The sequence below is a fragment of the Phyllobates terribilis genome, unplaced genomic scaffold, assembly GCF_046119375.1.
Source record: "Phyllobates terribilis strain yellow unplaced genomic scaffold, ASM4611937v1 Scaffold_223__1_contigs__length_3252167, whole genome shotgun sequence".
In the NCBI taxonomy this organism is placed as follows: domain Eukaryota; kingdom Metazoa; phylum Chordata; class Amphibia; order Anura; family Dendrobatidae; genus Phyllobates; species Phyllobates terribilis.
The window spans coordinates 2,526,278-2,548,915 of NW_027362983.1; the positions used below are offsets into that span (position 1 = coordinate 2,526,278).

Consider the following 22,638-nt stretch of genomic DNA (forward strand, 5'->3'; position numbering starts at 1 on the left):
AAGAGTCCATCCCAAAATCCGACAAACAAGCAAAATGAACAAAAAACATTGAATTCAATTCTTTCTGATTTTAGAAACTGCATTAAAGAAGGGGTGCACCGGTCCTGGAGATACTGCAATACCAGGTCAATGCGTGGAGTGGACAGAGCAAGCTCTTTTTCCATCTCCCTGTTCTAAAAATCCATTTAATATATGGTCCCCAGATAGGGGACGTATCAGATATTAAACTGATAAGAACAGATACTACACTTGATCTTAGCCAAAAGGCCGAGAAGCGATAACCAGAATTGGTTTCAAACTACGGAGCCACCCAAGGATCCTGAAAAGTCCATTTGTGGAGATGAGCTCCTGGACTCCCGTTAAGAAGACATGTTGTCAACCTCTAGATCCCTTACATGCCTGCACTTTTCGGCTTGCTGCTGCTGCAATCCACGCGTTTTAGATCTGCATAACTCCACCTCTTTAAACACAGCACCTTCACCCCCTGCTGTTCCCACCCGCCTCAACACCGTTGGAAGGGAGGAGAACCAATTAAGGCGGGGGGTGGGGTGGAACGAGCAGCTGTCTACCCTTAGCAGGAGGGCTCCTGATTACATACCTCTCCTGCTGCTGCTGCTGCTGGCTGTCCAGCAGCAGACTGAAGGTGGCTGCTGCTGTGCACAGGTATATAAAGGCTCAGAGCCTATTATGACACGCGCAGCCAGCGTTCCATTGCCACATTCCATCTACTGCAGGCAGGATACCTGGCTGGCTGAATGTCGCTGAGAAGCTCACAGAGACCGCCATAAGCAACAGTTTAACAGAATGCCACAGACTAATCAACCAAACTTTTTGGGTTGGGTTCTCTTTTATAGTCTGCAGGCATTAAATGAAAGAAGTCAGTGTTCCAGCAGAAGGAGACAACGTTTCAGAAAAGGCATTGTAGCAAACCAAAAAAGAAATTTTAAGCGCAGCAGAGTAACCAGCGCACATACCTGTTAGCTCAGGTGAGTTTAAAAGGCTGCTGTTGATAACAAGGGCATTTGCTAAATAGATGGTGTGTGTGCAACAATATACTGAAAGGTCAATTATATTGTGCAGCTTATCTCACCACCTGTAGTTATTTAGGTGAAAGCTCCAAAATGCTTGCCTAATATGTCTGTTTATCCAAAAGGAAGTAAAAAGGGAGAGCTAGAAAGATAGCATTGCATCACATTACATGGCAATGCAATGCACAGTTGCTGAAGTTGAACCAAAATGAGCTTGTAATCTGGCTTCTGCAACTTTGAACATGAAAAATCCAATGAGGAGAAGAAAAGCAAAGCCAAAGAGTCCATCCCAAAATCCGACAAACAAGCAAAATGAACAAAAAACATTGAATTCAATTCTTTCTGATTTTAGAAACTGCATTAAAGAAGGGGTGCACCGGTCCTGGAGATACTGCAATACCAGGTCAATGCGTGGAGTGGACAGAGCAAGCTCTTTTTCCATCTCCCTGTTCTAAAAATCCATTTAATATATGGTCCCCAGATAGGGGACGTATCAGATATTAAACTGATAAGAACAGATACTACACTTGATCTTAGCCAAAAGGCCGAGAAGCGATAACCAGAATTGGTTTCAAACTACGGAGCCACCCAAGGATCCTGAAAAGTCCATTTGTGGAGATGAGCTCCTGGACTCCCGTTAAGAAGACATGTTGTCAACCTCTAGATCCCTTACATGCCTGCACTTTTCGGCTTGCTGCTGCTGCAATCCACGCGTTTTAGATCTGCATAACTCCACCTCTTTAAACACAGCACCTTCACCCCCTGCTGTTCCCACCCGCCTCAACACCGTTGGAAGGGAGGAGAACCAATTAAGGCGGGGGGTGGGGTGGAACGAGCAGCTGTCTACCCTTAGCAGGAGGGCTCCTGATTACATACCTCTCCTGCTGCTGCTGCTGCTGGCTGTCCAGCAGCAGACTGAAGGTGGCTGCTGCTGTGCACAGGTATATAAAGGCTCAGAGCCTATTATGACACGCGCAGCCAGCGTTCCATTGCCACATTCCATCTACTGCAGGCAGGATACCTGGCTGGCTGAATGTCGCTGAGAAGCTCACAGAGACCGCCATAAGCAACAGTTTAACAGAATGCCACAGACTAATCAACCAAACTTTTTGGGTTGGGTTCTCTTTTATAGTCTGCAGGCATTAAATGAAAGAAGTCAGTGTTCCAGCAGAAGGAGACAACGTTTCAGAAAAGGCATTGTAGCAAACCAAAAAAGAAATTTTAAGCGCAGCAGAGTAACCAGCGCACATACCTGTTAGCTCAGGTGAGTTTAAAAGGCTGCTGTTGATAACAAGGGCATTTGCTAAATAGATGGTGTGTGTGCAACAATATACTGAAAGGTCAATTATATTGTGCAGCTTATCTCACCACCTGTAGTTATTTAGGTGAAAGCTCCAAAATGCTTGCCTAATATGTCTGTTTATCCAAGAGGAAGTAAAAAGGGAGAGCTAGAAAGATAGCATTGCATCACATTACATGGCAATGCAATGCACAGTTGCTGAAGTTGAACCAAAATGAGCTTGTAATCTGGCTTCTGCAACTTTGAACATGAAAAATCCAATGAGGAGAAGAAAAGCAAAGCCAAAGAGTCCATCCCAAAATCCGACAAACAAGCAAAATGAACAAAAAACATTGAATTCAATTCTTTCTGATTTTAGAAACTGCATTAAAGAAGGGGTGCACCGGTCCTGGAGATACTGCAATACCAGGTCAATGCGTGGAGTGGACAGAGCAAGCTCTTTTTCCATCTCCCTGTTCTAAAAATCCATTTAATATATGGTCCCCAGATAGGGGACGTATCAGATATTAAACTGATAAGAACAGATACTACACTTGATCTTAGCCAAAAGGCCGAGAAGCGATAACCAGAATTGGTTTCAAACTACGGAGCCACCCAAGGATCCTGAAAAGTCCATTTGTGGAGATGAGCTCCTGGACTCCCGTTAAGAAGACATGTTGTCAACCTCTAGATCCCTTACATGCCTGCACTTTTCGGCTTGCTGCTGCTGCAATCCACACGTTTTAGATCTGCATAACTCCACCTCTTTAAACACAGCACCTTCACCCCCTGCTGTTCCCACCCGCCTCAACACCGTTGGAAGGGAGGAGAACCAATTAAGGCGGGGGGTGGGGTGGAACGAGCAACTGTCTACCCTTAGCAGGAGGGCTCCTGATTACATACCTCTCCTGCTGCTGCTGCTGCTGGCTGTCCAGCAGCAGACTGAAGGTGGCTGCTGCTGTGCACAGGTATATAAAGGCTCAGAGCCTATTATGACACGCGCAGCCAGCGTTCCATTGCCACATTCCATCTACTGCAGGCAGGATACCTGGCTGGCTGAATGTCGCTGAGAAGCTCACAGAGACCGCCATAAGCAACAGTTTAACAGAATGCCACAGACTAATCAACAAAACTTTTTGGGTTGGGTTCTCTTTTATAGTCTGCAGGCATTAAATGAAAGAAGTCAGTGTTCCAGCAGAAGGAGACAACGTTTCAGAAAAGGCATTGTAGCAAACCAAAAAAGAAATTTTAAGCGCAGCAGAGTAACCAGCGCACATACCTGTTAGCTCAGGTGAGTTTAAAAGGCTGCTGTTGATAACAAGGGCATTTGCTAAATAGATGGTGTGTGTGCAACAATATACTGAAAGGTCAATTATATTGTGCAGCTTATCTCACCACCTGTAGTTATTTAGGTGAAAGCTCCAAAATGCTTGCCTAATATGTCTGTTTATCCAAAAGGAAGTAAAAAGGGAGAGCTAGAAAGATAGCATTGCATCACATTACATGGCAATGCAATGCACAGTTGCTGAAGTTGAACCAAAATGAGCTTGTAATCTGGCTTCTGCAACTTTGAACATGAAAAATCCAATGAGGAGAAGAAAAGCAAAGCCAAAGAGTCCATCCCAAAATCCGACAAACAAGCAAAATGAACAAAAAACATTGAATTCAATTCTTTCTGATTTTAGAAACTGCATTAAAGAAGGGGTGCACCGGTCCTGGAGATACTGCAATACCAGGTCAATGCGTGGAGTGGACAGAGCAAGCTCTTTTTCCATCTCCCTGTTCTAAAAATCCATTTAATATATGGTCCCCAGATAGGGGACGTATCAGATATTAAACTGATAAGAACAGATACTACACTTGATCTTAGCCAAAAGGCCGAGAAGCGATAACCAGAATTGGTTTCAAACTACGGAGCCACCCAAGGATCCTGAAAAGTCCATTTGTGGAGATGAGCTCCTGGACTCCCGTTAAGAAGACATGTTGTCAACCTCTAGATCCCTTACATGCCTGCACTTTTCGGCTTGCTGCTGCTGCAATCCACGCGTTTTAGATCTGCATAACTCCACCTCTTTAAACACAGCACCTTCACCCCCTGCTGTTCCCACCCGCCTCAACACCGTTGGAAGGGAGGAGAACCAATTAAGGCGGGGGGTGGGGTGGAACGAGCAGCTGTCTACCCTTAGCAGGAGGGCTCCTGATTACATACCTCTCCTGCTGCTGCTGCTGCTGGCTGTCCAGCAGCAGACTGAAGGTGGCTGCTGCTGTGCACAGGTATATAAAGGCTCAGAGCCTATTATGACACGCGCAGCCAGCGTTCCATTGCCACATTCCATCTACTGCAGGCAGGATACCTGGCTGGCTGAATGTCGCTGAGAAGCTCACAGAGACCGCCATAAGCAACAGTTTAACAGAATGCCACAGACTAATCAACCAAACTTTTTGGGTTGGGTTCTCTTTTATAGTCTGCAGGCATTAAATGAAAGAAGTCAGTGTTCCAGCAGAAGGAGACAACGTTTCAGAAAAGGCATTGTAGCAAACCAAAAAAGAAATTTTAAGCGCAGCAGAGTAACCAGCGCACATACCTGTTAGCTCAGGTGAGTTTAAAAGGCTGCTGTTGATAACAAGGGCATTTGCTAAATAGATGGTGTGTGTGCAACAATATACTGAAAGGTCAATTATATTGTGCAGCTTATCTCACCACCTGTAGTTATTTAGGTGAAAGCTCCAAAATGCTTGCCTAATATGTCTGTTTATCCAAAAGGAAGTAAAAAGGGAGAGCTAGAAAGATAGCATTGCATCACATTACATGGCAATGCAATGCACAGTTGCTGAAGTTGAACCAAAATGAGCTTGTAATCTGGCTTCTGCAACTTTGAACATGAAAAATCCAATGAGGAGAAGAAAAGCAAAGCCAAAGAGTCCATCCCAAAATCCGACAAACAAGCAAAATGAACAAAAAACATTGAATTCAATTCTTTCTGATTTTAGAAACTGCATTAAAGAAGGGGTGCACCGGTCCTGGAGATACTGCAATACCAGGTCAATGCGTGGAGTGGACAGAGCAAGCTCTTTTTCCATCTCCCTGTTCTAAAAATCCATTTAATATATGGTCCCCAGATAGGGGACGTATCAGATATTAAACTGATAAGAACAGATACTACACTTGATCTTAGCCAAAAGGCCGAGAAGCGATAACCAGAATTGGTTTCAAACTACGGAGCCACCCAAGGATCCTGAAAAGTCCATTTGTGGAGATGAGCTCCTGGACTCCCGTTAAGAAGACATGTTGTCAACCTCTAGATCCCTTACATGCCTGCACTTTTCGGCTTGCTGCTGCTGCAATCCACGCGTTTTAGATCTGCATAACTCCACCTCTTTAAACACAGCACCTTCACCCCCTGCTGTTCCCACCCGCCTCAACACTGTTGGAAGGGAGGAGAACCAATTAAGGTGGGGGGTGGGGTGGAACGAGCAGCTGTCTACCCTTAGCAGGAGGGCTCCTGATTACATACCTCTCCTGCTGCTGCTGCTGCTGGCTGTCCAGCAGCAGACTGAAGGTGGCTGCTGCTGTGCACAGGTATATAAAGGCTCAGAGCCTATTATGACACGCGCAGCCAGCGTTCCATTGCCACATTCCATCTACTGCAGGCAGGATACCTGGCTGGCTGAATGTCGCTGAGAAGCTCACAGAGACCGCCATAAGCAACAGTTTAACAGAATGCCACAGACTAATCAACCAAACTTTTTGGGTTGGGTTCTCTTTTATAGTCTGCAGGCATTAAATGAAAGAAGTCAGTGTTCCAGCAGAAGGAGACAACGTTTCAGAAAAGGCATTGTAGCAAACCAAAAAAGAAATTTTAAGCGCAGCAGAGTAACCAGCGCACATACCTGTTAGCTCAGGTGAGTTTAAAAGGCTGCTGTTGATAACAAGGGCATTTGCTAAATAGATGGTGTGTGTGCAACAATATACTGAAAGGTCAATTATATTGTGCAGCTTATCTCACCACCTGTAGTTATTTAGGTGAAAGCTCCAAAATGCTTGCCTAATATGTCTGTTTATCCAAAAGGAAGTAAAAAGGGAGAGCTAGAAAGATAGCATTGCATCACATTACATGGCAATGCAATGCACAGTTGCTGAAGTTGAACCAAAATGAGCTTGTAATCTGGCTTCTGCAACTTTGAACATGAAAAATCCAATGAGGAGAAGAAAAGCAAAGCCAAAGAGTCCATCCCAAAATCCGACAAACAAGCAAAATGAACAAAAAACATTGAATTCAATTCTTTCTGATTTTAGAAACTGCATTAAAGAAGGGGTGCACCGGTCCTGGAGATACTGCAATACCAGGTCAATGCGTGGAGTGGACAGAGCAAGCTCTTTTTCCATCTCCCTGTTCTAAAAATCCATTTAATATATGGTCCCCAGATAGGGGACGTATCAGATATTAAACTGATAAGAACAGATTTTTTTTTGATTGAAGCTGCATCCAAGGCACTGAAAAATGTGACCGAAGTCACACCAAAACAGCGCACGAGGCGAGGATTCATGTGGACCCTTCCGGAGGAGAGGGTCCCCAATAAACCATCCCCATCCCTCCGAGCCAGAAGGCCACAGCGAGGGTCAGGGATCTCCGATGCTCTCCCTAGCCGAAGCCGGAGAAGAGCCGTTTTCGTGCTCCCAGCTTCCATCTAGGCTGCCACCCTAGTGGAGCTGGAGCCTGTGTTGGTTTCTCAGCCCAAAGCTGACCGGACCTCCGACCGGGTTTATAAAAATTCCCCTTCCTAGCCCGGAGGCCAGGAATAGGGGGGGTTGCTCAGAAAGTATGATTGGCAAAGGTGCGGCGTGCTACGAAGCCAAGTCTTTCTGGGGTTCCCAGTCCCAGTAAGCTTGGACTCCCACCAGGGCGCCTACTCCTGGGGCACATTGCTCCAAAGCCCTCACACTTACCCAGCCTAGTGACTTCAATCCTGGAGGGCCATGTTTTCCATCAGATAACTCTATGAGCCACCTGGCGTACTAACAAGTGCACCAAACCAGTGTGTAATATGCATCAATTTACTAGGGCAGCCCAAGGACAAAACTGCCTTTTCAAAAGATACTACACTTGATCTTAGCCAAAAGGCCGAGAAGCGATAACCAGAATTGGTTTCAAACTACGGAGCCACCCAAGGATCCTGAAAAGTCCATTTGTGGAGATGAGCTCCTGGACTCCCGTTAAGAAGACATGTTGTCAACCTCTAGATCCCTTACATGCCTGCACTTTTCGGCTTGCTGCTGCTGCAATCCACGCGTTTTAGATCTGCATAACTCCACCTCTTTAAACACAGCACCTTCACCCCCTGCTGTTCCCACCCGCCTCAACACCGTTGGAAGGGAGGAGAACCAATTAAGGCGGGGGGTGGGGTGGAACGAGCAGCTGTCTACCCTTAGCAGGAGGGCTCCTGATTACATACCTCTCCTGCTGCTGCTGCTGCTGGCTGTCCAGCAGCAGACTGAAGGTGGCTGCTGCTGTGCACAGGTATATAAAGGCTCAGAGCCTATTATGACACGCGCAGCCAGCGTTCCATTGCCACATTCCATCTACTGCAGGCAGGATACCTGGCTGGCTGAATGTCGCTGAGAAGCTCACAGAGACCGCCATAAGCAACAGTTTAACAGAATGCCACAGACTAATCAACCAAACTTTTTGGGTTGGGTTCTCTTTTATAGTCTGCAGGCATTAAATGAAAGAAGTCAGTGTTCCAGCAGAAGGAGACAACGTTTCAGAAAAGGCATTGTAGCAAACCAAAAAAGAAATTTTAAGCGCAGCAGAGTAACCAGCGCACATACCTGTTAGCTCAGGTGAGTTTAAAAGGCTGCTGTTGATAACAAGGGCATTTGCTAAATAGATGGTGTGTGTGCAACAATATACTGAAAGGTCAATTATATTGTGCAGCTTATCTCACCACCTGTAGTTATTTAGGTGAAAGCTCCAAAATGCTTGCCTAATATGTCTGTTTATCCAAAAGGAAGTAAAAAGGGAGAGCTAGAAAGATAGCATTGCATCACATTACATGGCAATGCAATGCACAGTTGCTGAAGTTGAACCAAAATGAGCTTGTAATCTGGCTTCTGCAACTTTGAACATGAAAAATCCAATGAGGAGAAGAAAAGCAAAGCCAAAGAGTCCATCCCAAAATCCGACAAACAAGCAAAATGAACAAAAAACATTGAATTCAATTCTTTCTGATTTTAGAAACTGCATTAAAGAAGGGGTGCACCGGTCCTGGAGATACTGCAATACCAGGTCAATGCGTGGAGTGGACAGAGCAAGCTCTTTTTCCATCTCCCTGTTCTAAAAATCCATTTAATATATGGTCCCCAGATAGGGGACGTATCAGATATTAAACTGATAAGAACAGATACTACACTTGATCTTAGCCAAAAGGCCGAGAAGCGATAACCAGAATTGGTTTCAAACTACGGAGCCACCCAAGGATCCTGAAAAGTCCATTTGTGGAGATGAGCTCCTGGACTCCCGTTAAGAAGACATGTTGTCAACCTCTAGATCCCTTACATGCCTGCACTTTTCGGCTTGCTGCTGCTGCAATCCACGCGTTTTAGATCTGCATAACTCCACCTCTTTAAACACAGCACCTTCACCCCCTGCTGTTCCCACCCGCCTCAACACCGTTGGAAGGGAGGAGAACCAATTAAGGCGGGGGGTGGGGTGGAACGAGCAGCTGTCTACCCTTAGCAGGAGGGCTCCTGATTACATACCTCTCCTGCTGCTGCTGCTGCTGGCTGTCCAGCAGCAGACTGAAGGTGGCTGCTGCTGTGCACAGGTATATAAAGGCTCAGAGCCTATTATGACACGCGCAGCCAGCGTTCCATTGCCACATTCCATCTACTGCACGCAGGATACCTGGCTGGCTGAATGTCGCTGAGAAGCTCACAGAGACCGCCATAAGCAACAGTTTAACAGAATGCCACAGACTAATCAACCAAACTTTTTGGGTTGGGTTCTCTTTTATAGTCTGCAGGCATTAAATGAAAGAAGTCAGTGTTCCAGCAGAAGGAGACGTTTCAGAAAAGGCATTGTAGCAAACCAAAAAAGAAATTTTAAGCGCAGCAGAGTAACCAGCGCACATACCTGTTAGCTCAGGTGAGTTTAAAAGGCTGCTGTTGATAACAAGGGCATTTGCAAAATAGATGGTGTGTGTGCAACAATATACTGAAAGGTCAATTATATTGTGCAGCTTATCTCACCACCTGTAGTTATTTAGGTGAAAGCTCCAAAATGCTTGCCTAATATGTCTGTTTATCCAAAAGGAAGTAAAAAGGGAGAGCTAGAAAGATAGCATTGCATCACATTACATGGCAATGCAATGCACAGTTGCTGAAGTTGAACCAAAATGAGCTTGTAATCTGGCTTCTGCAACTTTGAACATGAAAAATCCAATGAGGAGAAGAAAAGCAAAGCCAAAGAGTCCATCCCAAAATCCGACAAACAAGCAAAATGAACAAAAAACATTGAATTCAATTCTTTCTGATTTTAGAAACTGCATTAAAGAAGGGGTGCACCGGTCCTGGAGATACTGCAATACCAGGTCAATGCGTGGAGTGGACAGAGCAAGCTCTTTTTCCATCTCCCTGTTCTAAACATCCATTTAATATATGGTCCCCAGATAGGGGACGTATCAGATATTAAACTGATAAGAACAGATACTACACTTGATCTTAGCCAAAAGGCCGAGAAGCGATAACCAGAATTGGTTTCAAACTACGGAGCCACCCAAGGATCCTGAAAAGTCCATTTGTGGAGATGAGCTCCTGGACTCCCGTTAAGAAGACATGTTGTCAACCTCTAGATCCCTTACATGCCTGCACTTTTCGGCTTGCTGCTGCTGCAATCCACGCGTTTTAGATCTGCATAACTCCACCTCTTTAAACACAGCACCTTCACCCCCTGCTGTTCCCACCCGCCTCAACACCGTTGGAAGGGAGGAGAACCAATTAAGGCGGGGGGTGGGGTGGAACGAGCAGCTGTCTACCCTTAGCAGGAGGGCTCCTGATTACATACCTCTCCTGCTGCTGCTGCTGCTGGCTGTCCAGCAGCAGACTGAAGGTGGCTGCTGCTGTGCACAGGTATATAAAGGCTCAGAGCCTATTATGACACGCGCAGCCAGCGTTCCATTGCCACATTCCATCTACTGCAGGCAGGATACCTGGCTGGCTGAATGTCGCTGAGAAGCTCACAGAGACCGCCATAAGCAACAGCTTAACAGAATGCCACAGACTAATCAACCAAACTTTTTGGGTTGGGTTCTCTTTTATAGTCTGCAGGCATTAAATGAAAGAAGTCAGTGTTCCAGCAGAAGGAGACAACGTTTCAGAAAAGGCATTGTAGCAAACCAAAAAAGAAATTTTAAGCGCAGCAGAGTAACCAGCGCACATACCTGTTAGCTCAGGTGAGTTTAAAAGGCTGCTGTTGATAACAAGGGCATTTGCTAAATAGATGGTGTGTGTGCAACAATATACTGAAAGGTCAATTATATTGTGCAGCTTATCTCACCACCTGTAGTTATTTAGGTGAAAGCTCCAAAATGCTTGCCTAATATGTCTGTTTATCCAAAAGGAAGTAAAAAGGGAGAGCTAGAAAGATAGCATTGCATCACATTACATGGCAATGCAATGCACAGTTGCTGAAGTTGAACCAAAATGAGCTTGTAATCTGGCTTCTGCAACTTTGAACATGAAAAATCCAATGAGGAGAAGAAAAGCAAAGCCAAAGAGTCCATCCCAAAATCCGACAAACAAGCAAAATAAACAAAAAACATTGAATTCAATTCTTTCTGATTTTAGAAACTGCATTAAAGAAGGGGTGCACCGGTCCTGGAGATACTGCAATACCAGGTCAATGCGTGGAGTGGACAGAGCAAGCTCTTTTTCCATCTCCCTGTTCTAAAAATCCATTTAATATATGGTCCCCAGATAGGGGACGTATCAGATATTAAACTGATAAGAACAGATTTTTTTTTTTTTTTGAAAGCCCGAATTCGTGTACAAAACCCGAGTGCGCTTAAAAAAGTGACAAGTGCCACAAAAAAAGTGCACTAGGATGCTGGTCTTCTTGAAACCCTCTCCAAAAGGAGAAGGGTCCCCCAAACCATTCCCCGTCCCTCCGAGCCAAAAGGCCACAGCGAGGAACAGGGACAAAAAGCCACCTCCAGCCGAAGCCAGAGGCGACCCAATCTTACCCCCAGCACCTGCCCGAGTTCTCACCCGAGCAAGGCACTGGGAGCTAAAGACTGTGCTCCCCTCCCGGAAGAGGGGAGCCAACAACGCTCTCCTCCCGAAAGAGGAGAGCCAGGGGGGTTCAGGGGGGAGCGGAACCTGATGGCCACACACTCCCCCCCTAGACCTGCCAAGAGAGGAACCCGTAAGGGAACCGCATCCCGACAAAATCCTAGTAGGACGTGACACACGTGAATAAGTGGACACACAGTGACAAAGAAATTAAATAAATAGTGAAGGTTTCACAGTATAATACTGCCCGAACCTTCGACCGGGAATTGAAAAATTCCCCATCCTAAGGCCAGAAGGCCCGGAATAAGGGTGTGTGCGAAGAAAGAAAATTTGAAGTGCTTGTGCAAATGTGCCATAAACTCAAGTGGGGTTCCCAATCCCAGTGAGTTAAGGCACCCCAGGGTCACCACTCCTGGGGCACTTCACACTTCGGGCTTTCGATCTTCCCCGGCCCAATGGCGTCGATCCTGGGGGGCCATGCTTTCCACCAGATGACTATATTAGCCACCTGGCGTACTAACAAGCGCCTAAACCGCAGTGTGCATAATGTATCAATCTACTAGGGCGGCCAACATCCAAAACCGCCTTTTCGAAAGATACTACACTTGATCTTAGCCAAAAGGCCGAGAAGCGATAACCAGAATTGGTTTCAAACTACGGAGCCACCCAAGGATCCTGAAAAGTCCATTTGTGGAGATGAGCTCCTGGACTCCCGTTAAGAAGACATGTTGTCAACCTCTAGATCCCTTACATGCCTGCACTTTTCGGCTTGCTGCTGCTGCAATCCACGCGTTTTAGATCTGCATAACTCCACCTCTTTAAACACAGCACCTTCACCCCCTGCTGTTCCCACCCGCCTCAACACCGTTGGAAGGGAGGAGAACCAATTAAGGCGGGGGGTGGGGTGGAACGAGCAGCTGTCTACCCTTAGCAGGAGGGCTCCTGATTACATACCTCTCCTGCTGCTGCTGCTGCTGGCTGTCCAGCAGCAGACTGAAGGTGGCTGCTGCTGTGCACAGGTATATAAAGGCTCAGAGCCTATTATGACACGCGCAGCCAGCGTTCCATTGCCACATTCCATCTACTGCAGGCAGGATACCTGGCTGGCTGAATGTCGCTGAGAAGCTCACAGAGACCGCCATAAGCAACAGTTTAACAGAATGCCACAGACTAATCAACCAAACTTTTTGGGTTGGGTTCTCTTTTATAGTCTGCAGGCATTAAATGAAAGAAGTCAGTGTTCCAGCAGAAGGAGACAACGTTTCAGAAAAGGCATTGTAGCAAACCAAAAAAGAAATTTTAAGCGCAGCAGAGTAACCAGCGCACATACCTGTTAGCTCAGGTGAGTTTAAAAGGCTGCTGTTGATAACAAGGGCATTTGCTAAATAGATGGTGTGTGTGCAACAATATACTGAAAGGTCAATTATATTGTGCAGCTTATCTCACCACCTGTAGTTATTTAGGTGAAAGCTCCAAAATGCTTGCCTAATATGTCTGTTTATCCAAAAGGAAGTAAAAAGGGAGAGCTAGAAAGATAGCATTGCATCACATTACATGGCAATGCAATGCACAGTTGCTGAAGTTGAACCAAAATGAGCTTGTAATCTGGCTTCTGCAACTTTGAACATGAAAAATCCAATGAGGAGAAGAAAAGCAAAGCCAAAGAGTCCATCCCAAAATCCGACAAACAAGCAAAATGAACAAAAAACATTGAATTCAATTCTTTCTGATTTTAGAAACTGCATTAAAGAAGGGGTGCACCGGTCCTGGAGATACTGCAATACCAGGTCAATGCGTGGAGTGGACAGAGCAAGCTCTTTTTCCATCTCCCTGTTCTAAAAATCCATTTAATATATGGTCCCCAGATAGGGGACGTATCAGATATTAAACTGATAAGAACAGATACTACACTTGATCTTAGCCAAAAGGCCGAGAAGCGATAACCAGAATTGGTTTCAAACTACGGAGCCACCCAAGGATCCTGAAAAGTCCATTTGTGGAGATGAGCTCCTGGACTCCCGTTAAGAAGACATGTTGTCAACCTCTAGATCCCTTACATGCCTGCACTTTTCGGCTTGCTGCTGCTGCAATCCACGCGTTTTAGATCTGCATAACTCCACCTCTTTAAACACAGCACCTTCACCCCCTGCTGTTCCCACCCGCCTCAACACCGTTGGAAGGGAGGAGAACCAATTAAGGCGGGGGGTGGGGTGGAACGAACAGCTGTCTACCCTTAGCAGGAGGGCTCCTGATTACATACCTCTCCTGCTGCTGCTGCTGCTGCTGGCTGTCCAGCAGCAGACTGAAGGTGGCTGCTGCTGTGCACAGGTATATAAAGGCTCAGAGCCTATTATGACACGCGCAGCCAGCGTTCCATTGCCACATTCCATCTACTGCAGGCAGGATACCTGGCTGGCTGAATGTCGCTGAGAAGCTCACAGAGACCGCCATAAGCAACAGTTTAACAGAATGCCACAGACTAATCAACCAAACTTTTTGGGTTGGGTTCTCTTTTATAGTCTGCAGGCATTAAATGAAAGAAGTCAGTGTTCCAGCAGAAGGAGACAACGTTTCAGAAAAGGCATTGTAGCAAACCAAAAAAGAAATTTTAAGCGCAGCAGAGTAACCAGCGCACATACCTGTTAGCTCAGGTGAGTTTAAAAGGCTGCTGTTGATAACAAGGGTATTTGCTAAATAGATGGTGTGTGTGCAACAATATACTGAAAGGTCAATTATATTGTGCAGCTTATCTCACCACCTGTAGTTATTTAGGTGAAAGCTCCAAAATGCTTGCCTAATATGTCTGTTTATCCAAAAGGAAGTAAAAAGGGAGAGCTAGAAAGATAGCATTGCATCACATTACATGGCAATGGAATGCACAGTTGCTGAAGTTGAACCAAAATGAGCTTGTAATCTGGCTTCTGCAACTTTGAACATGAAAAATCCAATGAGGAGAAGAAAAGCAAAGCCAAAGAGTCCATCCCAAAATCCGACAAACAAGCAAAATGAACAAAAAACATTGAATTCAATTCTTTCTGATTTTAGAAACTGCATTAAAGAAGGGGTGCACCGGTCCTGGAGATACTGCAATACCAGGTCAATGCGTGGAGTGGACAGAGCAAGCTCTTTTTCCATCTCCCTGTTCTAAAAATCCATTTAATATATGGTCCCCAGATAGGGGACGTATCAGATATTAAACTGATAAGAACAGATACTACACTTGATCTTAGCCAAAAGGCCGAGAAGCGATAACCAGAATTGGTTTCAAACTACGGAGCCACCCAAGGATCCTGAAAAGTCCATTTGTGGAGATGAGCTCCTGGACTCCCGTTAAGAAGACATGTTGTCAACCTCTAGATCCCTTACATGCCTGCACTTTTCGGCTTGCTGCTGCTGCAATCCACGCGTTTTAGATCTGCATAACTCCACCTCTTTAAACACAGCACCTTCACCCCCTGCTGTTCCCACCCGCCTCAACACCGTTGGAAGGGAGGAGAACCAATTAAGGCGGGGGGTGGGGTGGAACGAGCAGCTGTCTACCCTTAGCAGGAGGGCTCCTGATTACATACCTCTCCTGCTGCTGCTGCTGCTGGCTGTCCAGCAGCAGACTGAAGGTGGCTGCTGCTGTGCACAGGTATATAAAGGCTCAGAGCCTATTATGACACGCGCAGCCAGCGTTCCATTGCCACATTCCATCTACTGCAGGCAGGATACCTGGCTGGCTGAATGTCGCTGAGAAGCTCACAGAGACCGCCATAAGCAACAGTTTAACAGAATGCCACAGACTAATCAACCAAACTTTTTGGGTTGGGTTCTCTTTTATAGTCTGCAGGCATTAAATGAAAGAAGTCAGTGTTCCAGCAGAAGGAGACAACGTTTCAGAAAAGGCATTGTAGCAAACCAAAAAAGAAATTTTAAGCGCAGCAGAGTAACCAGCGCACATACCTGTTAGCTCAGGTGAGTTTAAAAGGCTGCTGTTGATAACAAGGGCATTTGCTAAATAGATGGTGTGTGTGCAACAATATACTGAAAGGTCAATTATATTGTGCAGCTTATCTCACCACCTGTAGTTATTTAGGTGAAAGCTCCAAAATGCTTGCCTAATATGTCTGTTTATCCAAAAGGAAGTAAAAAGGGAGAGCTAGAAAGATAGCATTGCATCACATTACATGGCAATGCAATGCACAGTTGCTGAAGTTGAACCAAAATGAGCTTGTAATCTGGCTTCTGCAACTTTGAACATGAAAAATCCAATGAGGAGAAGAAAAGCAAAGCCAAAGAGTCCATCCCAAAATCCGACAAACAAGCAAAATGAACAAAAAACATTGAATTCAATTCTTTCTGATTTTAGAAACTGCATTACAGAAGGGGTGCACCGGTCCTGGAGATACTGCAATACCAGGTCAATGCGTGGAGTGGACAGAGCAAGCTCTTTTTCCATCTCCCTGTTCTAAAAATCCATTTAATATATGGTCCCCAGATAGGGGACGTATCAGATATTAAACTGATAAGAACAGATACAACACTTGATCTTAGCCAAAAGGCCGAGAAGCGATAACCAGAATTGGTTTCAAACTACGGAGCCACCCAAGGATCCTGAAAAGTCCATTTGTGGAGATGAGCTCCTGGACTCCCGTTAAGAAGACATGTTGTCAACCTCTAGATCCCTTACATGCCTGCACTTTTCGGCTTGCTGCTGCTGCAATCCACGCGTTTTAGATCTGCATAACTCCACCTCTTTAAACACAGCACCTTCACCCCCTGCTGTTCCCACCCGCCTCAACACCGTTGGAAGGGAGGAGAACCAATTAAGGTGGGGGGTGGGGTGGAACGAGCAGCTGTCTACCCTTAGCAGGAGGGCTCCTGATTACATACCTCTCCTGCTGCTGCTGGCTGTCCAGCAGCAGACTGAAGGTGGCTGCTGCTGTGCACAGGTATATAAAGGCTCAGAGCCTATTATGACACGCGCAGCCAGCGTTCCATTGCCACATTCCATCTACTGCAGGCAGGATACCTGGCTGGCTGAATGTCGCTGAGAAGCTCACAGAGACCGCCATAAGCAACAGTTTAACAGAATGCCACAGACTAATCAACCAAACTTTTTGGGTTGGGTTCTCTTTTATAGTCTGCAGGCATTAAATGAAAGAAGTCAGTGTTCCAGCAGAAGGAGACAACGTTTCAGAAAAGGCATTGTAGCAAACCAAAAAAGAAATTTTAAGCGCAGCAGAGTAACCAGCGCACATACCTGTTAGCTCAGGTGAGTTTAAAAGGCTGCTGTTGATAACAAGGGCATTTGCTAAATAGATGGTGTGTGTGCAACAATATACTGAAAGGTCAATTATATTGTGCAGCTTATCTCACCACCTGTAGTTATTTAGGTGAAAGCTCCAAAATGCTTGCCTAATATGTCTGTTTATCCAAAAGGAAGTAAAAAGGGAGAGCTAGAAAGATAGCATTGCATCACATTACATGGCAATGCAATGCACAGTTGCTGAAGTTGAACCAAAATGAGCTTGTAATCTGGCTTCTGCAACTTTGAACATGAAAAATCCAATGAGGAGAAGAAAAGCAAAGCCAAAGAGTCCATCCCAAAATCCGACAAACAAGCAAAATGAACAAAAAACATTGAATTCAATTCTTTCTGATTTTAGAAACTGCATTAAAGAAGGGGTGCACCGGTCCTGGAGATACTGCAATACCAGGTCAATGCGTGGAGTGGACAGAGCAAGCTCTTTTTCCATCTCCCTGTTCTAAAAATCCATTTAATATATGGTCCCCAGATAGGGGACGTATCAGATATTAAACTGATAAGAACAGATACTACACTTGATCTTAGCCAAAAGGCCGAGAAGCGATAACCAGAATTGGTTTCAAACTACGGAGCCACCCAAGGATCCTGAAAAGTCCATTTGTGGAGATGAGCTCCTGGACTCCCGTTAAGAAGACATGTTGTCAACCTCTAGATCCCTTACATGCCTGCACTTTTCGGCTTGCTGCTGCTGCAATCCACGCGTTTTAGATCTGCATAACTCCACCTCTTTAAACACAGCACCTTCACCCCCTGCTGTTCCCACCCGCCTCAACACCGTTGGAAGGGAGGAGAACCAATTAAGGCGGGGGGTGGGGTGGAACGAGCAGCTGTCTACCCTTAGCAGGAGGGCTCCTGATTACATACCTCTCCTGCTGCTGCTGCTGCTGGCTGTCCAGCAGCAGACTGAAGGTGGCTGCTGCTGTGCACAGGTATATAAAGGCTCAGAGCCTATTATGACACACGCAGCCAGCGTTCCATTGCCACATTCCATCTACTGCAGGCAGGATACCTGGCTGGCTGAATGTCGCTGAGAAGCTCACAGAGACCGCCATAAGCAACAGTTTAACAGAATGCCACAGACTAATCAACCAAACTTTTTGGGTTGGGTTCTCTTTTATAGTCTGCAGGCATTAAATGAAAGAAGTCAGTGTTCCAGCAGAAGGAGACAACGTTTCAGAAAAGGCATTGTAGCAAACCAAAAAAGAAATTTTAAGCGCAGCAGAGTAACCAGCGCACATACCTGTTAGCTCAGGTGAGTTTAAAAGGCTGCTGTTGATAACAAGGGCATTTGCTAAATAGATGGTGTGTGTGCAACAATATACTGAAAGGTCAATTATATTGTGCAGCTTATCTCACCACCTGTAGTTATTTAGGTGAAAGCTCCAAAATGCTTGCCTAATATGTCTGTTTATCCAAAAGGAAGTAAAAAGGGAGAGCTAGAAAGATAGCATTGCATCACATTACATGGCAATGCAATGCACAGTTGCTGAAGTTGAACCAAAATGAGCTTGTAATCTGGCTTCTGCAACTTTGAACATGAAAAATCCAATGAGGAGAAGAAAAGCAAAGCCAAAGAGTCCATCCCAAAATCCGACAAACAAGCAAAATGAACAAAAAACATTGAATTCAATTCTTTCTGATTTTAGAAACTGCATTACAGAAGGGGTGCACCGGTCCTGGAGATACTGCAATACCAGGTCAATGCGTGGAGTGGACAGAGCAAGCTCTTTTTCCATCTCCCTGTTCTAAAAATCCATTTAATATATGGTCCCCAGATAGGGGACGTATCAGATATTAAACTGATAAGAACAGATTTTTTTTTTTTTTGTCGAAAGCCCGAATTCGTGTACAAAACCCGAGTGCGCTTAAAAAAGTGACAAGTGCCACAAAAAAAAGTGCACTAGGATGCTGGTCTTCTTGAAACCCTCTCCAAAAGGAGAAGGGTCCCCCAAACCATTCCCCGTCCCTCCGAGCCAGAAGGCCACAGCGAGGAACAGGGACAAATAGCCACCTCCAGCCGGAGCCAGAGGCGACCCAATCTTACCCCCAATACCTGCCCGAGTTCTCACCCGAGCAAGGCACTGGGAGCCAAAGACTGTGCTCCCCTCCCGGAAGAGGGGAGCCAACAACGCTCTCCTCCCGAAAGAGGAGAGCCAGTGGGGTTCAGGGGGGAGCGGAACCTGATGGCCACACACTCCCCCCCTAGACCTGCCAAGAGAGGAACCCGTAAGGGAACCGCATCCCGACAAAATCCCAGTAAGGACGTGGACACACGTGAAAAAGTGGACACACAGTGACAAAAAAAAATTAAATAAATAGTGAAGGTTTCACAGTATAATACTGCCCGGACCTTCGACCGGGAATTGAAAAATTCCCCATCCTAAGGCCAGAAGGCCCGGAATAAGGGTGTGTGTGAAGAAAGAAATATTGAAGTGCTAGTGCAAATGTGCCATAAACTCAAGTGGGGTTCCCAATCCCAGTGAGTTAAGGCACCCCAGGGTCACCACTCCTGGGGCACTTCACACTTCGGGCTTTCGATCTTCCCCGGCCCAATGGCGTCGATCCTGGGGGGCCATGCTTTCCACCAGATGACTATATTAGCCACCTGGCGTACTAACAAGCGCCTAAACCCCAGTGTGCATAATGTATCAATCTACTAGGGCGGCCAACATCCAAAACCGCCTTTTCGAAAGATACTACACTTGATCTTAGCCAAAAGGCCGAGAAGCGATAACCAGAATTGGTTTCAAACTACGGAGCCACCCAAGGATCCTGAAAAGTCCATTTGTGGAGATGAGCTCCTGGACTCCCGTTAAGAAGACATGTTGTCAACCTCTAGATCCCTTACATGCCTGCACTTTTCGGCTTGCTGCTGCTGCAATCCACGCGTTTTAGATCTGCATAACTCCACCTCTTTAAACACAGCACCTTCACCCCCTGCTGTTCCCACCCGCCTCAACACCGTTGGAAGGGAGGAGAACCAATTAAGGTGGGGGGTGGGGTGGAACGAGCAGCTGTCTACCCTTAGCAGGAGGGCTCCTGATTACATACCTCTCCTGCTGCTGCTGGCTGTCCAGCAGCAGACTGAAGGTGGCTGCTGCTGTGCACAGGTATATAAAGGCTCAGAGCCTATTATGACACGCGCAGCCAGCGTTCCATTGCCACATTCCATCTACTGCAGGCAGGATACCTGGCTGGCTGAATGTCGCTGAGAAGCTCACAGAGACCGCCATAAGCAACAGTTTAACAGAATGCCACAGACTAATCAACCAAACTTTTTGGGTTGGGTTCTCTTTTATAGTCTGCAGGCATTAAATGAAAGAAGTCAGTGTTCCAGCAGAAGGAGACAACGTTTCAGAAAAGGCATTGTAGCAAACCAAAAAAGAAATTTTAAGCGCAGCAGAGTAACCAGCGCACATACCTGTTAGCTCAGGTGAGTTTAAAAGGCTGCTGTTGATAACAAGGGCATTTGCTAAATAGATGGTGTGTGTGCAACAATATACTGAAAGGTCAATTATATTGTGCAGCTTATCTCACCACCTGTAGTTATTTAGGTGAAAGCTCCAAAATGCTTGCCTAATATGTCTGTTTATCCAAAAGGAAGTAAAAAGGGAGAGCTAGAAAGATAGCATTGCATCACATTACATGGCAATGCAATGCACAGTTGCTGAAGTTGAACCAAAATGAGCTTGTAATCTGGCTTCTGCAACTTTGAACATGAAAAATCCAATGAGGAGAAGAAAAGCAAAGCCAAAGAGTCCATCCCAAAATCCGACAAACAAGCAAAATGAACAAAAAACATTGAATTCAATTCTTTCTGATTTTAGAAACTGCATTAAAGAAGGGGTGCACCGGTCCTGGAGATACTGCAATACCAGGTCAATGCGTGGAGTGGACAGAGCAAGCTCTTTTTCCATCTCCCTGTTCTAAAAATCCATTTAATATATGGTCCCCAGATAGGGGACGTATCAGATATTAAACTGATAAGAACAGATACTACACTTGATCTTAGCCAAAAGGCCGAGAAGCGATAACCAGAATTGGTTTCAAACTACGGAGCCACCCAAGGATCCTGAAAAGTCCATTTGTGGAGATGAGCTCCTGGACTCCCGTTAAGAAGACATGTTGTCAACCTCTAGATCCCTTACATGCCTGCACTTTTCGGCTTGCTGCTGCTGCAATCCACGCGTTTTAGATCTGCATAACTCCACCTCTTTAAACACAGCACCTTCACCCCCTGCTGTTCCCACCCGCCTCAACACCGTTGGAAGGGAGGAGAACCAATTAAGGCGGGGGGTGGGGTGGAACGAGCAGCTGTCTACCCTTAGCAGGAGGGCTCCTGATTACATACCTCTCCTGCTGCTGCTGCTGCTGGCTGTCCAGCAGCAGACTGAAGGTGGCTGCTGCTGTGCACAGGTATATAAAGGCTCAGAGCCTATTATGACACGCGCAGCCAGCGTTCCATTGCCACATTCCATCTACTGCAGGCAGGATACCTGGTTGGCTGAATGTCGCTGAGAAGCTCACAGAGACCGCCATAAGCAACAGTTTAACAGAATGCCACAGACTAATCAACCAAACTTTTTGGGTTGGGTTCTCTTTTATAGTCTGCAGGCATTAAATGAAAGAAGTCAGTGTTCCAGCAGAAGGAGACAACGTTTCAGAAAAGGCATTGTAGCAAACCAAAAAAGAAATTTTAAGCGCAGCAGAGTAACCAGCGCACATACCTGTTAGCTCAGGTGAGTTTAAAAGGCTGCTGTTGATAACAAGGGCATTTGCTAAATAGATGGTGTGTGTGCAACAATATACTGAAAGGTCAATTATATTGTGCAGCTTATCTCACCACCTGTAGTTATTTAGGTGAAAGCTCCAAAATGCTTGCCTAATATGTCTGTTTATCCAAAAGGAAGTAAAAAGGGAGAGCTAGAAAGATAGCATTGCATCACATTACATGGCAATGCAATGCACAGTTGCTGAAGTTGAACCAAAATGAGCTTGTAATCTGGCTTCTGCAACTTTGAACATGAAAAATCCAATGAGGAGAAGAAAAGCAAAGCCAAAGAGTCCATCCCAAAATCCGACAAACAAGCAAAATGAACAAAAAACATTGAATTCAATTCTTTCTGATTTTAGAAACTGCATTACAGAAGGGGTGCACCGGTCCTGGAGATACTGCAATACCAGGTCAATGCGTGGAGTGGACAGAGCAAGCTCTTTTTCCATCTCCCTGTTCTAAAAATCCATTTAATATATGGTCCCCAGATAGGGGACGTATCAGATATTAAACTGATAAGAACAGATTTTTTTTGATTGAATATATCTTTTATTAGCACAAAAAATAAGTTAACAGACAGTGTACAGTGCCGCAGCCCAGTACACACAGAATTCTACATCATATTTACATAGCATGAGGATACGACGCACTAACTAGACACATCACACCCCTATGCTACACAAAACACTTAATCTGAAAGAAAAAGCATGTCAATCAATACAGTACGACGAACCGTGATAAGGGATGGGGATTGGGAAAAAGGGGATGGGGAGGGGAAAATCACAGGCCCGAAGCTTTATTGAAAGACAAGACACATAAGGGGAGAGGGGGAGGAGGGGTTTAGTCCTCGTCCTCGTCCTCCGGACCGTCCATGATGGAATAGTCTCTGAGCAGGCTGTGGATCAGCCTGCGGCAGTCCTGGATGGACATCCTCTCCCTCCTCAAGATGAGCCGGTT

The 22,638-nt window shown here is 45.7% G+C and overlaps 15 non-coding genes and 4 pseudogenes across 15 annotated transcripts; all 19 read right to left on the reverse strand.

Moving 5' to 3' along the window:
* Positions 1-88: 88 nt before the first annotated feature.
* On the reverse strand, positions 89-279 carry LOC141214492 (U2 spliceosomal RNA). Its single transcript, XR_012283698.1, has one exon. It is a non-coding gene; the product is annotated as a U2 spliceosomal RNA (small nuclear RNA).
* Positions 280-1,394: 1,115 nt separating this feature from the next.
* On the reverse strand, positions 1,395-1,585 carry LOC141214493 (U2 spliceosomal RNA). Its single transcript, XR_012283699.1, has one exon. It is a non-coding gene; the product is annotated as a U2 spliceosomal RNA (small nuclear RNA).
* Positions 1,586-2,700: 1,115 nt separating this feature from the next.
* On the reverse strand, positions 2,701-2,891 carry LOC141214494 (U2 spliceosomal RNA). Its single transcript, XR_012283700.1, has one exon. It is a non-coding gene; the product is annotated as a U2 spliceosomal RNA (small nuclear RNA).
* A 1,115-nt stretch (positions 2,892-4,006) lies between these two features.
* On the reverse strand, positions 4,007-4,197 carry LOC141214495 (U2 spliceosomal RNA). Its single transcript, XR_012283701.1, has one exon. It is a non-coding gene; the product is annotated as a U2 spliceosomal RNA (small nuclear RNA).
* A 1,115-nt stretch (positions 4,198-5,312) lies between these two features.
* LOC141214496 (U2 spliceosomal RNA) lies at positions 5,313-5,503 on the reverse strand. The gene has a single exon (XR_012283702.1). It is a non-coding gene; the product is annotated as a U2 spliceosomal RNA (small nuclear RNA).
* A 1,115-nt stretch (positions 5,504-6,618) lies between these two features.
* LOC141214909 (U2 spliceosomal RNA) lies at positions 6,619-6,803 on the reverse strand. Its single transcript, XR_012284098.1, has one exon. It is a non-coding gene; the product is annotated as a U2 spliceosomal RNA (small nuclear RNA).
* A 523-nt stretch (positions 6,804-7,326) lies between these two features.
* On the reverse strand, positions 7,327-7,442 carry LOC141215002 (U2 spliceosomal RNA; annotated as a pseudogene).
* A 1,115-nt stretch (positions 7,443-8,557) lies between these two features.
* LOC141214498 (U2 spliceosomal RNA) lies at positions 8,558-8,748 on the reverse strand. Its single transcript, XR_012283703.1, has one exon. It is a non-coding gene; the product is annotated as a U2 spliceosomal RNA (small nuclear RNA).
* Positions 8,749-9,860: 1,112 nt separating this feature from the next.
* Positions 9,861-10,051, reverse strand: LOC141214874 (U2 spliceosomal RNA). The gene has a single exon (XR_012284065.1). It is a non-coding gene; the product is annotated as a U2 spliceosomal RNA (small nuclear RNA).
* A 1,115-nt stretch (positions 10,052-11,166) lies between these two features.
* Positions 11,167-11,345, reverse strand: LOC141214967 (U2 spliceosomal RNA; annotated as a pseudogene).
* A 794-nt stretch (positions 11,346-12,139) lies between these two features.
* On the reverse strand, positions 12,140-12,231 carry LOC141214470 (U2 spliceosomal RNA; annotated as a pseudogene).
* A 1,115-nt stretch (positions 12,232-13,346) lies between these two features.
* LOC141214500 (U2 spliceosomal RNA) lies at positions 13,347-13,537 on the reverse strand. Its single transcript, XR_012283705.1, has one exon. It is a non-coding gene; the product is annotated as a U2 spliceosomal RNA (small nuclear RNA).
* Positions 13,538-14,655: 1,118 nt separating this feature from the next.
* LOC141214501 (U2 spliceosomal RNA) lies at positions 14,656-14,846 on the reverse strand. Its single transcript, XR_012283706.1, has one exon. It is a non-coding gene; the product is annotated as a U2 spliceosomal RNA (small nuclear RNA).
* Positions 14,847-15,961: 1,115 nt separating this feature from the next.
* Positions 15,962-16,152, reverse strand: LOC141214878 (U2 spliceosomal RNA). The gene has a single exon (XR_012284069.1). It is a non-coding gene; the product is annotated as a U2 spliceosomal RNA (small nuclear RNA).
* Positions 16,153-17,261: 1,109 nt separating this feature from the next.
* Positions 17,262-17,452, reverse strand: LOC141214502 (U2 spliceosomal RNA). The gene has a single exon (XR_012283708.1). It is a non-coding gene; the product is annotated as a U2 spliceosomal RNA (small nuclear RNA).
* Positions 17,453-18,567: 1,115 nt separating this feature from the next.
* LOC141214960 (U2 spliceosomal RNA) lies at positions 18,568-18,755 on the reverse strand. The gene has a single exon (XR_012284139.1). It is a non-coding gene; the product is annotated as a U2 spliceosomal RNA (small nuclear RNA).
* Positions 18,756-19,547: 792 nt separating this feature from the next.
* Positions 19,548-19,639, reverse strand: LOC141214475 (U2 spliceosomal RNA; annotated as a pseudogene).
* A 1,109-nt stretch (positions 19,640-20,748) lies between these two features.
* Positions 20,749-20,939, reverse strand: LOC141214503 (U2 spliceosomal RNA). The gene has a single exon (XR_012283709.1). It is a non-coding gene; the product is annotated as a U2 spliceosomal RNA (small nuclear RNA).
* A 1,115-nt stretch (positions 20,940-22,054) lies between these two features.
* Positions 22,055-22,249, reverse strand: LOC141214927 (U2 spliceosomal RNA). Its single transcript, XR_012284115.1, has one exon. It is a non-coding gene; the product is annotated as a U2 spliceosomal RNA (small nuclear RNA).
* Positions 22,250-22,638: the final 389 nt, after the last annotated feature.